The following is a 15,897-nucleotide window of genomic DNA, read 5'->3' as shown; positions in this document are numbered from 1 at the left end:
CAGTTTTTCTTTCAGGTAAATTATGCTTGAGCGTAGCTGTATTTTGCAGTCAGATAGCTGTGGAGCACCTCCAGCCAATTAAGTAGTTGATAAAAGTAAGTGGGTGCTCTTACATGCATATGTCTAAAGACCTGTGAATGCAGGATAGTTAACCTTAATACAGTTTTCTTGCTTTCCCAGCTTTAAAAAATACTTATTAAAAAGGTCACATCACTTGGACTGTCAGCTTAATGGAGAGAGATTATGATTATTATTATTTAGACTTAAGAAATCCCAGTTGGCATGAATTATTTCAGTTTCAAACACTGAATCCATGAGATCTACTACACTTGTCACCTGTAGTAAATATAGAGAGTAACTAGAAAGGCAGGTTTTGGTAGACCACAGTTCAGAAGTGGGAGGGTTTTCACACCCTCTTAAGTTTGGGTTCTCTTACTGGGAAGAATGTCAGACACACAAAGAACCAACTAAGTAGCACATATTAACATGAAGTGATACAGCGTAAGTACAACGTTTTTGAAATGCATCTGTATCACCATCTACAAGTTATTCTAGAACCTACAAAAATACTTTTTAGATTTGGCTGAGTGACAGTTCTTTATATAATCTGTCATCTTAAAACATTTTAGTAAGAATATCTTTATTTCTCCAAACACACTCCTTCATTTAAAATAATGTGAAATTAGAATAGCCAGCACGAGTTGATTTTAAAATTTCTCAGAAGAACTGAGCCAGAAACACAGTCCAGAAGCAAGGTGCTGATGGCGACATTACTCACAATACTTCCACACACACACCCCCCAAAAGAAACCCCAAAAGCAAAACAAAAAACCACACAACCCCCCCACCTTTCTGCATATTTGCAGTGCCCAGGTAGCATAATATGGAACCAGAATGAAATTTTATGTACTAACTCCTAGCTTTCCTTAAACATCAGTGATACTACAAGTGAGAGGAATAAAGACAGTAGTCGAGTACTGCAAACTTATTTTTTGTATCAATGGGGTGGAGGTAGGTTCGGTTTTGAGAGTTGTGCAGTACATTGTTATATTTCAACTTTTAATTCTGCATTGACAGCTGGCAGAAACTGTTAGCTTTAGTAGCACACATGCCCTGCCTCTAAAGACAGTTCAAACAATGTCATGCACTGAAGACACACATTGAAAGTGTTAGTTTAAGACTTTAAGGGCTCACCTGCCCAGTCCTCTGTTTAGTGTCACACTTGCATTTTCCGTTAATGTTTGCTTTTTCCCAGCTGGTTCTTTCAGCTTCTTGCTTTGAGACTTTAATCTTTGCTTCTGGATGAGCGCCCTCGCTCCCCCACAGCCAGCCCTGGCAGAGCACTGTGTTTTCTCTCTTGTTGGCATTTTGTTTAGTTTTCTAATCTTTAATTTCTCAGCCTTCTCTCAATGAGGAGACTGAACTAAAATCAAGGGGGGAGGGAAGGACACTTAAGCATTCCAGTGGAAGTGACATACAACCTAAACCCGCATGTGTGGATAATGCCACTCACCGTGGTGCCACCCGCAGGGTAAGCGCCTTCTGCATAAGCCATACAGATAACCACCAGGGACAGCACGTCAGCTCACCAGCAGCACTGCGGGCAGCCTCAGCCCACAAGCCAGTCGCTCTTTGAGACCCCCAGATGCAAAATACCAGCTCGCTCCCCCGTCAAACGGTTTGGTGCCAGACCCAGACCCTCTCTGGGTGTGAGCTGCTCCGGAGCCAGCGCACACCCTGCAGGCACAGGTGACAGGAGGGGACAGGCTGACAGGGGCTTCTCAGGCTGCAGTTTTTATGAGTTCGGGGCCAGGATGCAGATCTCCAGCCAGTGCTGTGGTGCCTCCCGTTCCTGTCAACCTACAGCCCATAGCCTGGTGGTGAGGTTTTTCCTAAATGAAAATAAACTTACATGAAGTTTAACTGCATTTTGGCACAAGCTGATTAATGTCCAGTATAAGCTCAACACTCCCCCAGACTTCAGCACACATACATTAGGATATAGATCTACACGTGTTTAAAGTGACTTCTATAATTTAAACAAAAATATTTCACAGAGTTTGGAAGGAAAGACTTACACAGAAAAAGGAACACACTTCAATGAAAAATCCTGACACGAGGTTTTCTCCTGCATGTTCTGTGACATTTCTACAACAGAAAGCGCTAGATAGGCATGTGCAGATTCCCCAGTGGAAAAATACACACACTCTTAAGTTGATCTGTATCTTGTTAATTATCAACTTCCTACTTGAACGTGGATATAAAGTTAATGAATTTCAGAAATTAATGGTTTTTCTCATCACTGAATTAAAGGAGGCTACAAAGTTATTTCCAGGATTGTGTGATTCTAAACTTTTTTTTTTTTTTTAAAAGAAACATCAGATTTGGGCAGATCTGTTCCATGACCTCACTGAAATTTCAGCATGTACTCTTTTCCCCTGCTGTAGGAAAGATGAAAATTATCAGATTAAATACTTAATGTGAACTAGGTCAACACACCTGACTTTTGATTTCTACTTTTTGTCAGAACGGGGCTGCCAAGCTGGCCCCCACGTACCCCAGCCCAGCAGAAGATACTATGGATTATCATCCTGCTTCATTTAATGCTTTTATTTGTTTTATTGCATCTTTTTGTTTCCTTGGGGGTTTTTTGTTTTGTTTTTTTTTTTTAAGTATTTTAAAATAAAAAAAGGTACTCACATTTGGTAGGATTAGTTTTTGTTTGCCTGTAGGTTTTACCTAACGTGCTTTGAGAACGCACAACCGTGGCAGGATGCCCCATCACACCATCCCTGCTGCACCTCTGGGGGAGAGTTGTGGCTAAGATGACAGCATTGCAGACAGCAAAGCTGATGATCCTGTTCTGATGGGCAGAACTACAACCTACCCTTGATTTCCAGCCCAACATCCCAGCAAACAGAACGGCTATTTCACTGGTTTAGCACCAAGGCCAGCCTGAGCCCCAGCCTTCCTGGCAGCTGGCACCTGCCTGGGCAGCCCAGGTGGGAGACACAGCCACAAGTCGCTGCACACACCACTGTCTGACAGCAACCAGTTACACTGGCTTATGTCCCAATTCATACCCCCAAAAAAGGCCAACTGAGTTAAGTCACCAGTTTTGTTTGATGTAAGCACATTGGCAGAGATCCCAAATTAGGGGCAAAACTTGGGTTAAAATTCATTGTCATGAAAACCAATTTAAATTGTCCTGTAAATAGCATGAAATGAGTGGCTTTTCAGCTGCCAGCAAAACGCTGGCTGAGCCTGGTCGAGGAAAGACAGCTGCTCCATCTGGATGAGTCTACCAAGCCATCCAAATCAAGGCATGCACCGTATGGAATGCTGAAAACTTAACTCAAACCACAAAAATGTAAATTTCTGTATCAGTTGCAATATTCATATCCAAAACTTCAAAATGTCAACTTTGCATATCTTTGCGATTTATTCCATTGGGCAACTAGTAGCCTGTGACCATCAGGGGATCTTAGTACGAGTTTAGATGTCTGTAAAACTAAACATCAACATAAATGCCCTGTGATTGCTACTGAGACTTTCAGCTTATAATTTCAGCAAAGACCTTTCTTTAAATGTTTGCAACCTCTGAACGCAAACCAGAATTCACAAAAAGCTGCATGGGGAAATATGATATACCAGTTATAGCAAACCATCCCAATAATCTAGATCGCTCCTCCAAAAGGGTCCCTCTCATCATGCTTTCTATTGTCTATGGTCTATAAATTTAGAGGAGGGATCTTCGGTCAGACCACAGCTGCTGTAAACTGCATGTGAACCGTAGCTGAGATCACTTGGAAGAACACTCAGGAAATGCTCACTGACTTAGTTGCTCTCCTTTAACTCTACGTCTGTCCCAGCTGAAAAACATTTGAGCCTGTCACACATGCACACACACAGAGCTATCTCATGGATTTCTGCACCCAAGACAGGTCAAAGGATTGGCCAGTGGTTGAAAAAATGCAGAAGAAATACTGGAAACTGAAACAAGCCCACCAAAGAATGAAGATGAATACCTGGCGACATCTGATGCAGAGCTGGGTGCCAAATCAGAGTTAAACCTGAGGATTGTGAACAGTGTCAGTATGAATTGATAGGCAGAATAAGAACACATGAAAATGGCATCATTTTTCCTGCCACTAACAAGCACCGGTTACTTTCAAAAGGGCAGTCTCAGCCATCATTTGAGAAGCCCAAGAAAAAGGTATCTAGTGTTAGAATTGCATTAGTTTTCTGAACCTATTGAGCAAAGAGAACTTTCTTAAATTTTTCTCTAAATGGTGTCACTGCCACGTCTGTGCACACACCCCTGCGTGCACTGGAAGTCTGGTGGAACCGCTCAGCACTTCTGAGTTTCCTGCACTAACCCAAGCGCTACCATGGAGTCTGCCGGCCAGATCGGGAACACTCTGTCACACAGGGCTTGTCTGGGGATCGGGAGGTTGACAAGAACAGGCAAACTACACTTTCCTTTTTTAAAGTACTTGCAGCACTGAAGGCTACTGGGGGGACATAAACCCCTCACTTGTGTGATTCTAAGCCTGAAGGTATGTGGCTGACCGAATGTGGACACCCAGAGGCATCTGCTGAAAACATGTACTTTGAACCAGAGTCTGGAAGGTGTGGCGTGTGTGTGCATTCGTGGGAAGAGCTGATCATACTACAACGTGGTTTGGACTCACAGCAAACATCTCTAATGTCCCCTGTTAAAGTAAATACAGTAATTTGCTTTCTAATTGAAAATGCACAAATTTCAATCTCTCACCTATCTTTTCCCTCTCACGTTCTGCATCAACTTTAGCCTGAATCTTGGAAGGTTCATGCAAGTTTGGGAACTCTTTTTGTCCCTAAAAAAAAAAATAAAATTATAAAGTCCAAATCTGACAGAATTACACTCTGTTCCATCAGGGCCCAGAATCCATCTGCGTGCTGCTAAGATCACAGTGATGTTTGACTCTTCCACTCTCAATTTCAAATGAGACCTTAACTTTCAGCACATCTCTTGGATTAGGAGATCATTATTTTGGTGGACTTCATGCACAGGATGAAATGTTGGAATTTGCTGGCAGTAGGTTTTTATTACTTGGAACAGGGATCAAGTATATTCTCTGTGTTACACAAAAGAACTTTCTTCTGTCTTGCATCAACATGCAAGTGGTCCTTTTGATATATCCACAGCATTTAAAAGAATAATAAATTAATTCACAATAAGGTTTTGCCTTTAGGTTTAAGGCCATATAAAGACCCTCAATGGACAGTCTCTGTTGCTTCTCAGAAAACTGCACTACGGCCAATAGTTATCACCTGCAGTTAAAACACTAAACAAAATGCTTCCTAGATCTCAACAGCACAGATCTAAGCAGATTTTGGTTTCAGTCACCCTGCTGTAATTCCAGAGCATGTCAGTTAAGACAGTGAAGCCTATCAGAATCAATGGACTTAATATAGATTTACAGAGGAGCTTACACGCAGCCTTATCTGAATGTAATTTACAATAATTAGATCTTGTATATTGACATAGCTGAAAATTGAGTCAGAACCAGTTTCCAAAAAATCTAATACTGCATGTCAGTGAAGCTCTTTCTGGAAGGAAATAAATAAGATTTGTCTTCATAGTAACTAAGCCTTGGAGCAGAATGGCGTGGGGGAGGAAATGATGGTTTTTCTCCACTTCTAATCCAATCTATTTAAACAAAGGAATCAAAACAACAGATGTTTAGTATGAAAAATGCTGCCTGAGATACTGGCACCACAGAATCCAGCATGAACTCACCAAAGATGAGAAGATGAAGAGAGTACTGTTTTCCTATTTCAGTTTTACCATTCTCTAGGCTGCTGCAATTTGAATGCGCGAGTCCAGAGCGTCCTGTTAAAAAGCCATCATTTTTGCCAGAAGAGCAGTTTGCAACCCAGGCACCATCCCACCACACACCATTCTGAATCTCTGCAGTATCTATAGTATTGCCTGCTAGATGTAAACAGAGGATTACGAGATACAAAATTTTATCTGACCAGATCATAGAATAATGATAATTCTACTGTAATGATGATGATAATATTAGACTATGTACCAGAAAATTCTGTTTTTATTAATGAAATCACTATTTCTAATCTTTTCTCAGCTTGCTGCAGTATAATGCAGCAACTGAAAAATATTTTCAGTTTTGGGATGTCTGAACTGTATCTCTCATACCTTGACAGACACATTTGAAGCTAGTAATTTTGTTTAGCTGGCTCAAGTATTGCTTTCACCATTTCCTACTGGCCTTCTACAATTATTTTTTATAATTTTGACACAGCAGTTTGCGGGGCTGCTACTGTAGAAATTTACAGAGAAACATAAGCTTTTTAATTTCCCGCTGCAGTAGTCTTTTCTTGTTGTTTATTCTCCTTATTTTGCCACCCACTCCATGTTTTAGAACTGAAGTATCTTACTAGTTTCTTATTCCTCACAGGCATTTCAAGATCAGTGAGGCAAAAGTCTCCCTCCATTTAAATATATTGGGTTTGACCTTCAGGCCAGCATGTCCTGAGAGAGCAGGCACTCCAGGTGCCTAATGCATCGCCACTGCATTTCTCCTCCCACATACATTACCAACTATATTACAACATTAGGGCCATTACAGCAGGCAGTATCAGCCTTTGTCACACCTTTGATCACTGACATTTATTCTGCCAGTGTCTCTGCTATTAGTTTTTTTCCCACCTTCAGAAGAACTACCAAGCACCTGAAGGACAGGGAGTCAGTGGAAGGAAGCACAGGTGATGCTCAACTGATAAGCACCAGCGCTGGTTGCTAACAGCTCGCCTGCGCTAAACAGCAGGGCTCCGTGAAGAGGCATCACCCATGGTCTACGGGCACAGTCTGGTATCTGCACCCCTGTAAATTAAGCCAGTACCCATTCTCCAGAAGCTAATCCTCCCTCCGTGCCTGCGGTCCTCATTACCTTCAATGAAAGGCCCAAACAGCATGAACCATTGCTTTTTTATGGGTGTAACTTTTGTCTTGATCGTATTTCATGAATTGTTTACAAAATGTTTACACTCAGCACTTGTCAGCAATCAAGTTCGACTCTTGTTTCAAACAGAGACGTCATCTGTTTGTATCAAGTAGAAATCTGGCTTAGTCCTTGGACGTGATTCTGCTGCACTGCCACCCCATGAAACACCATACTGACACGGGGAAACACCATACTGACACAAGACCCTCTCACCAGAAATACCTCCATGACCCCTGAAAAAGAATTCTGTTCAACTTGACTTGCAGCTTGTTTTCTTTTTCTTGCTGGAAAGCTTGACTGCTCTGAGAAAAAAGAATGCTGTTACAAATTAAATTTTATCATTTAAAACTCACAATTTTTTTATATATTTACATAATTTAATGTTATAGTATAACTTACTCTGTTCACAAAAAAATGAATCAACATTTCCTTCTGAATGTTTTTTTGTTTCATTCACATGGCCTGCACAGATCTCTGCCACTGAGCAGTGGAATACTGAGGAATACTGACAGGGACTTTTAGTACCATATGTAGTGAGAAGTTTATTCTGGTTTGAGGCTGCTCTTCCTTTTGTTGCTCTTACTATTTAAATAAATAATGAATATGTAACATTAGAGATAAATAATTTCTCTATTTATATAGTCTATACCATCACAATACATTAAAACATCTACAGTCTCTGGAGGCAATCACTGCTGCACATTGACCTCTGAGAAACTGGGTCTAAGATTTTATGAAAAAAATACATTAATGCTGCATTTTCACAAAGAGAAGAAAACAAATTCCTTTGTTAAATATTCAACCTACTTAACTTTACAGGGCCTATTAGTGAAGATTTAATGAAAAACTTTATAATCCTTGAAAACTTCAATGGTACCTTATACTAAAAAATGTTATGGATTAAAAAGGATTTTATATCTTTCCAATTAAAAATTTAAATGCTGGCATAATAGTATGTAATTGCAAGCATGCTACTCATTATAAATCACAGCATACTACACACATCAGGATTACTAAGGTGGAAGAAGTTTATGGAAATGTTCCCCCTCCCTTACACCTTTACTGCTTAATCCTTAAATAAACAAAAAAACACACACACCAAACAAAACCCACAAACACCTTGGACAGAGTAAAAAGCTGTATTTTACAGATGTTAGGAATATTTATAGGAAATTGTTTGGAAATTAATATTTAGAACTACATTACAACTAGATAGCCTTTCGAAGTGCTGTCTGCTGTTTGTAATGAGCATTTCAAAAGTATTACACACTGAGAATTCTTTCAAAAAGTTCATGAATATATACATAAAAACATATGCACATGCTCCCTCATTTAAACTTTTTGCCTTGTTATTTAGGGAATTTTATATATATATATATATGTAAAAATACGTAAATATCACAGATAATTTTTTCTAGACTTTCGTGAGTCTCGAAAAAAAGAACAGAAAAATTTCCCTTTTTAAAATTACCTGAAATGTCACATTGCTAGGAGTGCCGCCTTAAGCCCCAAAGCTCAATTTAAGTAGAAAACCAGCAAAAAATACCAGATTTAATAGTACGGTAAAATATTAATCTTCCTTTGCAGCATGCCTATATATCCCTTAGCCATTTTTTTCTTCCCAACACCCATCATTTTGCCATTGTTCCACATGATGGCTGACATGGACATTAGTGAGTCATTTTTTAATTAATTCCTCCCCCAGCCCCACGTACGCCACATCTAGCTGCAAATGTTGTCACAACCTGAAGGTCTTTTTATGCATTTTACCAGTCTGAACAATGCGTTTGTTCCTTCACCCCCAGAGTACTCATGATAAAAATAGTCAATACATTGGAATTGCCACGTTTTATTTTTTCAATTACTACTTTTCATAGCCATATCTGAGGAAGAAAAGAAGCTAGGGCTCTTATTAATGTTTCAGGCAGAGCAGAATGCAAGTGACACTGGAAAAAGGATAGTTGTCAAGGATTTTCCCTTCTTCTGCCCAGTGAAGGTTTTCAACTTTTTTTTAATAGACCGTGTTCACTCAGTTCAATGCACTGCTATCGTCAGTTGAAGGTACAATTCAGATAACATATATGTACATATATGACAAGTATATGCATATATACAGTACAAAGGTATTTGGAGGGACATGTCAAAAGTAAAAGCCATTTTGTACCTGAAGAGAAAACCACTTTCCTCAACTCTGAGGTATATAAAGTACAAGCTAGTGCATGTTGGTGATCTGGTGATAAAAGGGAGCTCCACACACCCCTCTCTTCCCCATCATTTGAGACAGTTCAAACTGCGTGCCCGTTCTATTTCTTCCCCATACATCCTTCTGCTGTTCAGATGGGGCTGCACAGCCACCTCAGACCAAATGTAACATAAGCTCACCCACAGAGATACACCAAATCCAAAATTTCAGCCTGATACGCTAACACTTGGCAGAGCCCTATGCAGTTCTGCAGGAGGGATCTTACTGCTGAAGTGCCCAGGCACCAATAAGCAATAGCTGCTGTCAGTCAAGCTATTGCTGGACATTTTCAGTCAACAGATTGAAGGCGAGTTCAATACTGCTGCTGGGTAGATACACACACACACCTTGCTATCAAAGCCAGATCCTTCACCCACTTGTCTACTGGGAGTTGGTGAAAGTGTAAGACTCGCCATTACCGTATGACACTTGAATTCTATTTATATGCAGAGTGCCAGGAATTCCAATTAGAAAATAAAAGTTAAAAAAAGCATCACCTAAGTTGGGCATTCGCAGCGTTTGGATGCATTTTTGGCCACAAGCATGCAAAGAGGTTCCTGTTACTGCTGTAAATACAGGGTTGCATTTATGGAACGTGCATGTCTAGTACTTTTACACTTTGGGGCACAGAATGAAGAAAATCAACTTCACGTACCATCTTTTAGCTCAGCATTTATTATCGTTCTTGCCATGTGCTAAGAAGGCAATGAGGACCAGCCTGTGTGTGAATGCTGATAAAACATGAAGGCTGAAGTCTTTATTTTAACTCTGCTGTAGTTAAACTCAGCCCACTTCTTCCATGTTTCCCCAAAACATTCTGCTCACTTGGGCTCTTTTATTTTACCATTCTTTCTTCCTTTACCTTCAGATTGGCCCTTGTCTCACCTTGGGCAGGAACTACCAACATTCAGGAACGACCAGCCTCCATGGAATACAGAGGAGCATCACTGCAGATGAAAGGTGAATCCAGGAGCTGTATCCTCACAACTGCAAGCAAAACAGGGAACTCCAAAAAGTGAACGTTCACTCATCCATACAAGTACTGTCTACATTACAGAAAGTGCTGGTTGCCAACAAGTTCACCATGATTTAAGTGGAGGCAAAGACATGTCATCTCCGTACATTTTTTAGCCACTGATATCAATTGTATCTCATGAGTGGGTTCAGCAAACAAAACCAAACCAAACACACCCCCTCCACACCTGGAGAACAAATATCTACTGTCAGAAGAATGTGCTTATCACCACAAACAAGTCACCATAAGGAGCCGTGCAACAACTTTCCTACTCATGTAGATACTCGCCTTCTAGAAGTCTCTCCGTCTCTGTCTCTCCAGTAGCTACTTTTCAGTGCTTTTTCTGAGCAAACAAGAAGGTGAAGGAAAATTCAACTCTCTTTTCTGCCCCAAACACTCACCTCCAGGATGACGTTGTAGTTACATGCAAAGTGCACAAAAGTTCTGTAAAATAAAATGACTGAAAGTCAACATAACACATCTACTACTAGGTAACTGTACATTACCTGCATATCTTCAGTATGTTTTCACTTTCAGGAAATGACGAGGTTATAATTACTATTCATTGTTTCTACACTTTTCTCCAATAGATGGTCAGTTTCTTTAGGATAGACACAATCATTTTACTATATAAGCATGTAAGAAAAACCCCTTGTAACAGAGTATGTGCCAGTTCCACAGATTCCTAAGAGGGTTTGAATTTATAGATTCTCTAGTCAGAAGCTGTTGCAGGTAGTATACCATGTAATAGTCAAAGGCAGAACTTTTACGGTTGCATCTTCCTATGTTCGTGGGTTTAGATACAGATGGAAGTAAGGGCTACCAAGTCTGAGTTTGAGAAGCTGAAGGGGCATCTACCAGAAGGTGAGCCTGCTTTAAAACAATCACTGTAACCTGTTGTCCCATTCCCTGGCAGCCTATCAGGCAGCCGCTGTAGCACCAGATCACTCTGGCTCACCTGCCGTCCCCAGTCTACCATGGTAGTTAGGGACCTGCCGCCTTTGTCTTGTCTTCTGGAATGACCACTCTATGGTCTGTAGAGCAAAACCAAGTATTTAAGAATTTCATTTCAACTTAAAAAAAGAAGGTGTGAAGAATTCTGCAGAGCCTTCTGTAAAGTACACTAAGGAAAGGCTGAGCCCTAATTCCTTCTCTTTTGCCAAGAAAGTAAAATATTCCATGCTCATTCATCCTTGAGTCTTCCAATTATCCTTCTATAAAAAAAATCACAGGCGCTATTACCTGGACATGAGAACTGCATGTTCAGTAGTGAGTCTTCCAATTTTAGAATATACAAAGTTTTACAAAGCAATGGCTGTAAGATTGGATTGTGCTTTTCAAGCTTGAGGTATTTCAAGTTTTGGTTTGGTTTTTTTTTTTTGTGTGTGTGTTGTTCTGGTTTTTTTTTTTTAAAGTGAATCAAACAGGAAGCCGATTGTTAGAGATCCACATACTGTAGAATCAGACTGTTCAACAACACAGCAATTAGCAGCCAGCTTTAAATTTGCTCAGTGACTTCTTTGCCTCCCTTGTTAACCTTTGTTTCTGCAAAATGGCTCAGCTCACGTCCAAAGTCCTTGAACAGCCTGTGAACTTCCATCCACATCATTCTGTTGCATAGGACATAAATGTCTTTCATACTAAGACAATGGCTTTCTTATAGATGCAAAGTTTCAGAACAGGAGAAAGAGCATTTAATCCAGAATTAAGCAGTTAAAATGTGTTCAGCATGTTCAAGGTCATTCCTCATGCTCATTTGCCAATCTATACTGAAGCATGAAATATTTATCCTCCCATCACCACCACTTTTTCCCCCTTTTAAATCTTTGGCCTTATTGCATATTAAAATCCCGTCTATAAAAGATTATTTTTATAGAATTAAAAAAAATTATGAAATTAATAAATTTCTATACAGCACTGAAACTTAGAAATGGAATCTTCTTAAGCGTGACCAAAATTTTGACATATCATCACCTACCTGAGGAAATATAAACAGTTCTGGTGTTATGAAGTATAACCAGAATTTCAGTAACAGTTTCTAAACACATTACTGAACCATTGTTACAAGCGGATTGAGAGAACATCATCATTACACATCTTGCACTTCAAAAATCAGTAAATTGGAGAGATGAAACAATAGGTCAATGTGTTCTTTCTTAAGAAAGATATTTCTCCTAGCCGTTACAGAAGTCTTCCTTAAACAGCCCCACTGAAGAATGTGGAAAGAAGAAAAATGACATTTCCAGAAATATCAATAAGTAAACACAAAAAATAAGCTGGTGTCCAGAAGAATCAAACGTTCTGTGCATGTTTTATTAGGAAAGAAATAGCTGCTTCCCAGAATTCTTTTTTTTTTTTTTAAAAAAAAAAGGACTATTTGCTGATTTCTAGTATTTTCCTTCAACTTGCAGTCTTTAATTTTTCTTCTTTTTCACCTTAGTTATAATAGTATAGCTGACGTCTTCTTTCACATTACATCAGTTTTCAATTTCCACATTCCTGTTAGTATTATGTCCATGTGTAAATGATGACTGTTCATTAATTTGTATCTACCAAATTTTAAAAAAGTTACATACCTCTATAGCAATAACCTCCTTTCCCTGACGTCAATACAAAGTCAGAGGTATTTCCACTGAAGTAGCTGGTGTTGGCCAAATACAAAAGCAGCGCAAGGGAGAGGCAGGCTCTCCTTCTCTGTAGAGCAACTAAAATTTCAGTGCAACCTGCATCACGACCACTCTCTGATCAATTAATTCTTATTCCATTCAGCTTAACCTCCTCAAAGAAACTTCTGTCACAACAGAAAGTGGGACAGGTAGGACACATGAATGCATAGCAATTTTCTTTCAAGAAACTTGACACGCTAGCTCAGCAATTAACAGTCACCTTAACAGACAATGCGCACTGGACAGTATCGATCCATCCCAATCGTGCACATCCCCAGTGACCTAAACCCTCTTTGTCCCCTCGTGCCAGGACCCACGCAGCCACACAGGAAGGAACTTGCTCTCAGAGCGAATTTCATCCTCACGCAGCACAGCAGATTAGCAGAGGAAGAAATGCTATCACGTGTGATCAGCTACACATCCACATGGGTCAGTTACAACTTTTTGGTGCAGAGCAAAGAGCTGCTCCATGGAGCCAGCCAGTTTCACACCAGCAAGGCAGAGCAGGAAGGGCAGCAGCAGGTCCTCTATAGTGCTGAAGTCCTGCAGGCTACTGCGGGCCAAGCTGCTGAAGCAGGCAGAGCACAGAGAAGCTATCAAGCGAGATCTTTGTACGTGTGCCCAGACTGTTGTATCTATTGTAATGCAGACCAAGTGGATGGAAATATCCAAACAGGTAAAGGACCAGCAGCTTTATTATAATGTATTTTCTTTAAAAAAATTTTCAGAAAACACAAAGGGTGCTTAATCTTTCACCTGGTTAACTTAATTACCAGCAACGGGTAAGTTAAAACTTATTAAACATCTGAAAGACACCTAAGATAGTTTTTCTAGATGTGCGAATACTACAGGTTAAGGTCCAACACCACAGTGATGTGGTAAATCACTAAGTATCCCAGATCATCTCACCAGACATGCCAAGCAGTTCCCTCTATGCAGAGAGGCTCACATCCCCAAGTCTTAGAACTGCAAAGCCTATGGTATTGTTCATTCTCAAAGTGCAACTCCAGCTCTCGGTCGTTGGCTGTCTCCGTAAGGGGACTGCTGCGCACCAGAGGTGACCACCAACACCAGCGACGGAGCAGCAGTGCACAGCTGGCACATGCAGGAAACCAGTTCTGGCTTCACCTGACCCACACTTGGGAAGAAGGCAAAGAAAAGAGTTTTGTTTTCATTCTGATTTCAATGGCAGCTGTCGGAAAGCTGCTCAGCAGTTTGGAATGTCAGAAGTAGTCCCTTTGGAGCTAGAGTAGAGGGAGGTGGAGACAGCCAAGAGCACTAAGCAGATAGCTGCGTAACCATTGAGTAAAACTTACTGCATATTCGCAGATACAGAGAACTACATTCTCTGTCACGTACAGCTCACTCAAATCTTGCAAGCAAGCCCTAAACTAAACCTTTTCTGTAGGCTTGTTTAATTAGTTTTCACTAAACAACTAAATAAAGGTATATACTGGTACAACATCTCTAAAAATAAATCTGCCAGTTTTACTGGAGGGGAAGCTACAATGTCTGCAAGCCAACAAAAATAACAATTTTTCATTCTACTTGAAGTTCAGGAAAAATATTCATGTTTGCCAAATAAAAAGACAAAACTGATGGGAACGGAAAATGTTTTCATGCTGAAAGAGGATATTACAAACAATGGAGACTCAAAGTCAAATCTCTCCTTATCCTTTTTAAAGGAACTTTCCAAAATGTAACACCCAATTATTGCAAGGATAATGTAACCTTTAAACAATACTACTGCAAATACTTTGTCATCTAACTTTTATATAATTAATTCTTTAACAAATAATGATGGGACTGATCACCCCCATGCATACACATTTGTTTGGGAATTTCTTCTGGCCTCCTGGCTTTAATTTTCAGCTCTTCTGGCAGTGTTTTTTCAGCTCAGGCCTATTTTTATTTCTGGAGTTACTCCAGAAGTTCAGAAGACAGAAGTTCAATGAAGAAACAATGCGCAGATAAGCAACCCTGATGATTCTCAGCTTTTAAGACCAGAAAAAAGAAAATTCAACAAAAATGCCTTTAACACCTGTGCTTGAAATTACTCTTTGACATTTCTTAGTAATATTCTTCAGAAGAGAAAGCAGATGGAGCAGCTTTTCCATGCCATCAGCCTTAATACCATAAGCTTAGACAGCAACAATAAGTATCATATAAATCATTATTCCTCAGCTGTAGCTCAGATGGTTCAAAAAACCCAAATGCTGTGTACTGAAACATGTTAACATCATTAGTATTTCCACACAATGTGCTGCAAGGGGAAGAGGGAGTGTTTCAGCCCGCCAGACCATCAGTTGCACAACCTGAGATGCTAGGATACATTTTCAAATGCTTCCCAGTCGGAGGCACACGTGTGACAGTCTTCTGCAAAAGAGGAGAACAGCTGGCCAATGCCTTACAGCCACACCCCACATTAGGATGAATCAAGCCAATTATGGCTTAAAATGTTCCAATACAGCTACAGAGAGCAAAAACTTTGCTCTGTCCTCTGTACAGTGGCCAACAACCAGTTCTACGCCACTTGGAGAATTTGTTACTCCAAAGCATGAAAAAGTTTCTAAAGGTCCTGGACTTCCAAATGAGAACATGCACTCATTTAAGAAATGCCACCTGAAATCCAGTACCAACCAAATGAAGACTTTGTTACTTATAGAAATTAATTTTTCTTCCTGAAAGTAGGTTATACTACGGTTATCTGAGTAAGTTTACACATGAAGACATTACATCCCACTGTCCTACTTTACACATTTAAGTTTTGCAGGAGAGCAGACAACTAGAGAACTAACAGAAGAGAAGTAAAATTCTGTAATGTATTAGCAACTAGAAAATGGAAAGAACAGGACAAGGAGCCAATTACTCAATATATCCTAATAATACTCCAGGAATCTTGATCCTTTGCTTTCAGTATTGGAGAGATCATCCAGCAAAGTGAAAATACATTTTTAAGTC

General features: G+C 40.0%; 1 protein-coding gene across 5 annotated transcripts in view; it reads right to left on the bottom strand.

Annotated features, from left to right (window-relative positions):
* Nucleotides 1-2,376: 2,376 nt before the first annotated feature.
* FAM117B (family with sequence similarity 117 member B) overlaps nucleotides 2,377-15,897 on the bottom strand; it is a 48,034-nt gene continuing 34,513 nt past the window's right edge. For 3 of the 5 annotated variants that reach the window (XR_008748642.1, XR_008748644.1, XR_008748643.1), the window contains 2 exons: nucleotides 12,847-15,312; nucleotides 2,377-10,714 (listed from right to left, as the gene is read on the bottom strand). The gene's annotated coding sequence lies outside the window, so the exon portion shown is untranslated. The remainder of the gene's footprint in view (nucleotides 10,715-12,846; nucleotides 15,313-15,897) is intronic. The other 2 variants (XR_008748646.1, XR_008748645.1) reach the window with 2 other exon arrangements.

The sequence above is a fragment of the Falco peregrinus genome, chromosome 8 (assembly GCF_023634155.1).
Source record: "Falco peregrinus isolate bFalPer1 chromosome 8, bFalPer1.pri, whole genome shotgun sequence".
Taxonomy (NCBI): Eukaryota; Metazoa; Chordata; class Aves; order Falconiformes; family Falconidae; genus Falco; species Falco peregrinus.
This window is presented reverse-complemented; position numbering and strand designations above follow the sequence as displayed.